Raw genomic sequence first — 5,740 nt, forward strand, 5'->3', positions numbered from 1 at the left:
GGACCTGGAGCACACTGCCCTGCTTCAAACCAGTTCAACACTTTGGAGAGAGTCCTTTCCAGGGCCGCAGTTGATCTAACCCTTGTCCAGGCAGCTAATCATCTAGTTTAAGTTAGTCTTCTTTGCAGCTTGTCTCTCTCCATCTCTGGACTCTCAGATTTTATCATTTGCTCTGGCGGGTGGCTGAAGGGCTGGAATCAGTTTTAGGGAGTTCCTGAAGCTATTCTCCTTTCTGAGTTACATCTCCTCCAACTGATACTCTACACAGCAACCTGAATGAGCTGGAAAGTTCACAGATGCAAAAAGATAAGTTACAACTCCTGGGTCAGACCCCAATTCATCTTGGTTCTATGATCAATCAAGGGCAGGATCCAGCTGTGGTCTGTACATGCTTCTAGATTCAGGGGTTAAACCACACAGTGCTTTCTCAATCCCTGACTATAAATTGGTATTTACAGTGGATCATGATTGATGGGTGATATATGTAAAACCAGAGACTTGGATTAATTTCCTTAGTTTTCATGACCTTTCATCTTGCTAATGAAAGGAAGTCCCCCTGACTAAGGCTAAGTAGTGAAGCCATGGTATCTAAAGTGTGTGACTTGAAGATTCAACAGGGAGATAGATAATACAGAAGGTAGTCCAGTTATAAAGGTTAAAAAAAAAGCCTTTATTTCTCATATATGGCTTAACTACACACACAGTGTTATTAAGCCAGTTTTGGAATTCATTTTGCAGCATAGACCACACAGAGGAATAGTCAGGGCACTCCTCAGATACTTTAACCCATAGAGCTTTTCTTCAGTTGTTTTTGATGTTTGGAGCGTCGTTTTGGTTTACTCTGTATGACAGACAGGTCAGACCTTGGGGAAGATCCGTAACCCATATCCTCTGCTGTTATGGGCTTGATAATATGGCCTGGCTTGGTAACAACCTTGGGAGCAGTTAGCTTTTGGAATGCTCTCTGGGTGTTCTATGTGGTTCCTATAGGATTCTGGATGGTCCTTTCAAATTGATGATGATGGGTGAATGGCTATGGAAGCACCCGCACCTGGTGAGCTGCAGCATGGATGTTGTGCTTCTCACTGATAATCACATTTTCTTGGAGGACCTTCAGGGGCATTAATAAGAAACCTTTTGTTTCTGGGTCATCCAGTGGCTCAGCATCCTGGTTGAGCTCAGATCTTTTCCTAAGGGATCTCCTTTTCTCAAATTTCTTCAACAAATCATCTTCCTCTCCCACTGGTTTTTCATTTTCTTCATTTTTAGGCAACTCATGGGCCACAGACTGAGGCAGTTGTTCAGAGTTGGCCTGGATCTCATTTTCTTCTGCATCATGATTGCAGCTCCTGAGCATCCATGGATTGAGTCCGTTAGCAGTCTTCTGAACTTCATTCACTACATCAGGAACTAGGGCTTCTTCCTCCTCAGCACCTTCCTCTTCCTCACTCTCTGACACAACCTGCAGCTTCTGTGTCAGTTCCTTGTTCTTAGCCAACTGTTCTTGCATAGCTTGGTGGGCCTCCAGGTCATACTTTGCCATAATGGCCTTTGACTCGGCCCATTTCCCACTGTTTTGATGCTTAAGGCTCATTCGCTCCATCATTCTAGCTTTTTCCATTTTTTCCAGTTCTTCCAATCCAGCATCTGGGTCAACCTTCCTCAGCTGCTCAAAATCTTTTAGGGCTTTGTTGGCCTTTCCCTTTTTCACAGTTTTGTGGTATTTTTTACTCTTGATTTTCTTTATTCTTTGAGCCCTGGCTTCATAGTAGGACTGCAGAGCTTGGGCCCTCTGAAGCTCTGCTCTGTGAATGGTTGGTCATCAATGGGACAAAAAGCTCTTGGTCCTGTGAAGGTTGTATGCCCCAATGTAGGAAAATGCCAGGACCAGGAGTCCGGAGGGGGTGGGTTTGTGAGCAGGGGGAGGGGGGAGGGAACAGAGGTTTTTTTAGGAAGGGAAACTGGGAAAGGAGATATCATTTGAAATATAAATAAAGAAAATATCTACTTTTAAAAAAGAAAAAAAAAGAATTCATTTACAATTTTGGTTAAAAAAGTATCATATCCATAGCTGGGTGATGGTGGTAACTGCCTTTAATCCCAACATTCAGGAGGCAGAAGCAGGTGAATTTTGACCAATTCAAGGCTAGCCTGGTCTTTAGATTGAGTTCTAGGACAGCCAGGGCTACACAGAGGAAACTTTTCTTAAAAAACAAATGTAGAGCCGGGCGGTGGTGGCACATGCCTTTAATCCCAGCATTTGGGAGGCAGAGGCAGGCGGATCTCTGAGTTTGAGGCCAGCCTGGTCTACAGAGTTCCAGGACAGCCAGGGCTACACAGAGAAACCCTGCCTCAAAAAACAAAAACAAAAAGAAAAACAAAACAAAAAATGAAACCAGCCAATCAACTGCAAAGGGTGTCATATACAAACCTTGGCTATTCTCTCAGCTTAGAAGAGAAGAACATGCTGCCCTGTGTGGCTACATGGATTGGGTGATAGGCTATGCAGTAGAAAGGTGCTGAACATTTCCCTTCACGAAGAACCTAAATGAACAGGCTTAGAAAACAGTGTAGATGGTCTTTACCATAGGTGGGGATGAAAATGATTGGGAAGCTCCCTGTAAATAGTGTTTCTAGAGTAACTGAGAGGTGACTAAACACATTGCTACAGCGTCCCTCGTTCACAAATAAGCAGTGGCAATGAAAGCCAGCATAAATGGCTTTAACAAAACAGAAATTGTTAATAAATGTCTTACTAAGAACCTCCCACTGAAATGATCCAAATGAAACTTGTTGTTTAATCAGTTGAGACCCTCTTGCCCTGCTGCTTTGTTCACCTTGTGAAGTCTCTCTTCCACATCCAGGCTCCTTTGGCAGGGCTCCAGGCTTCTCCTAGTTAGTATTTGCCAAGTCCATGCACCCTGTCTACTTAAATAAACACTTGAAAGTTTTGACATAATAAAACTTTTAGCAATTGTCTTTTAGCAATGAGTAGGAAATTTAGGTTTTGAAAAAAGGATAATTTCAGAGTTCAAGTGGCAGCTGGCATAGAGCTCTATCTAAATGTTATGCTGTCATTTAAAAAAACTTGCTTACATGTAAATTAATATGTCAAGAGTGTTTTCATGTTCTATTTCTTTGAAACACAATATTCCTATGTAGCCCTGGCTAGTCTAGAACTCTCTACATAGACCAGACTTGCTTGCCTAGACCTCATAGAGATATTCTTGCATCTGTTCCAAGTCTGGGATTATAAGTATGTGCCACTATGCCTAGCTATATTTATAAATAGTAGTAGCATAATATGAGCTAACATTCATAGTGCTTGCCTTGTGCCAGACATATTTGAGAGGTTGATATCAATTAACTCATTTAGTTTTTATTATAGCCTTTCTAAGGCAACAATGTTATTGGCTACATTTTATCAATGAGAAAGCTCAGGTATTGAGAAAAGAAATGGGTAAAAGGCCATTGACTTAATTCATATTTGGAATTGGGTACTTTATAACTAGAAATGTAGTCTTTATAACCCAAAGGCAGAGAAATCCAAGACTGAGGTACCTGCAAGTCTAGTGTATAATGAAGGCTCCCTTTTCATAGATGTTATCATTTAAGGTAGAAGGGATGGAAAAGCAAGAGGCAGAAAGGGTGAATAACTCCACTGCATCTCTTTTATAATGGTGCCATTCATAAGGCTCCACTGTTATGGTGACTTAATGCCATGCACAGGCCTCATCTTTTAATTATATTACATTGGCAATCAGTTTCAACATATTAATTGTTCAGGAAACACTTAGACTTTGGTCCATATAGAATAAAAACATGAATGAACTCATTAGCTACTCAGTTTTTATTGAGTCCCTCTTGTTTGCTACATATATTTCAGAGGCCTGGGGAATACAGTAATGAGCAACATCATTAAGGTTTTTTGTGTTTGGGGGGTTTATTTATTTTGTTTGTTTGTTTGTTTGTTTGTTTGGCTACTTTTTCCTCAGTAGAGTGTCTGATTGACAGACATGGATGTACTGGCAGTGGCAGATGGAAATATCAAGAGGATGGCTGAGACAGGTCCATCTATTTGTGTGTCATTTCTCAATAACGGAATAGTTGGAGTCAAGGTTGATTCATAAGTTTCTAGCTTGAATAACTAAGTCAAAGTTCAGAGGAGGGAGACAGGATCACTTCATTTTTGAATTCAATAACTTTTGGATATCTACAGAATACTCCAATGATAATATTGAGAATAATCTATGTATATATACTTGTGAAGTGAAAATCCATAAAGGGCAAAGATCAAAATAAAAATTTAATAAATACTTTGTGAATAAATGGACAAAGCAAGTTATAGAAAAACACAGACACACATATACACACAAAGAGAGAGTGCCTGTTATCTGTCTATCTATCTATCTATCTACCTACCTATTTATCTATCTACCTCTTTATCTATCATCTGTCTACCTACCTATCTACCTATCTATCTACCTATCTATCTGTCTATCTATCTATCTATCTATCTATCTATCTATCTATCTATCTATCTACCTATCTATCTGTTTTTGAGACAAGGTCTTACTGTGTTGCTCTGGCTGTCCTGGAACTTACTTTGTAGACCAGGATGACCTTGAACTCAAGAGACCCACCTGACCCTGTCTCCAGAGTTCTGCGATCAAACATGTATGCCACCATACCCAGCTTATCTTTTTACGTTTTTTAAATTTTTATGCAATTAACAATCTTTAATACAAAACAATGTAAGGATTAAGCAAATGGCAGATGTGAGAAACTTTGTAAAAGATGAGTAGAGAGAAGGAACTAGTCATGAAATAGAAAGATATTCTTAAAAAGATAGGGCTCTAGGTCGACCTAGAATTGACCTAAGAGACCATCCAGCAATGGGAATTTGAAAGAGAGGTGAGAAGTGAAGGAGCAGAGTATACTTTGAAACAGCCCCACATAAGGAAGTCAAAGAAGAGGTGATGGGCTCTATTTGCTCTGAACTTACTTATACATAAAATTAGGAATATAACCACAGAAAATTAAATACTTATGAGCACTGTGTTTTATGCATTATGTAAATTAGCAGAATAGACCTTGTCTATAGAATGCTGGGTAGGCATCAGAATAGCTGTGATATCCTAGGGTTAAGCAGGGAAAGGATTGCAGAGCAAATGAAATCACAGTGCTAAAGAGTCCCATTCAATACCCACAGTAAAGAATGTGATTGTTCTCTAAATGGGAGTACTTCTTTAATTAGGGGAGGGCAAGCTCCATGGAAAAGGAAAAGGGGTCCAGTGATGTTAGTTTTTAGTTAGTGAAAGAAAGGACATTGGAAGGAAGTGAGAATTCTAGTTATAATTCTAAAGCTTATTAATGCATTAAAACATTTACCATAGAGCTGTGTGTAGTGGCACATGCTTTTAATCCCAGCACTCAGTAGGCAGACAGGAGGATTTTTCTAAGTTAGAGACCAGCCTGTGCTACAGGGTGAGTTCCAGTGCAGCCTGAGCTATGTAGTGAGTCCTTGTCTTGGGGACAATTTAAAACAATTTTTGTTGCTATTTTTGAGTCACATTTTAAATCAAAAATCCTTTGAATTTTGCCTTTAATGAACCTTGTCTTGGTTTGTATCTAATGATAATCCTGTTTGAGGAGACTGAATATAGGCCAGGAATGACTTATTGATTAGGACCAATGAATGGAGTTCTTGAACTGATTATGCATGCATTTATTTTTCTCT

General features: G+C 39.7%; 1 pseudogene; it reads right to left on the bottom strand.

Moving 5' to 3' along the window:
- Positions 1–1,033: 1,033 nt before the first annotated feature.
- Positions 1,034–4,677, bottom strand: LOC116097937 (annotated as a pseudogene).
- Positions 4,678–5,740: the final 1,063 nt, after the last annotated feature.

The sequence above is a fragment of the Mastomys coucha genome, unplaced genomic scaffold, assembly GCF_008632895.1.
Source record: "Mastomys coucha isolate ucsf_1 unplaced genomic scaffold, UCSF_Mcou_1 pScaffold2, whole genome shotgun sequence".
NCBI lineage: Eukaryota > Metazoa > Chordata > Mammalia > Rodentia > Muridae > Mastomys > Mastomys coucha.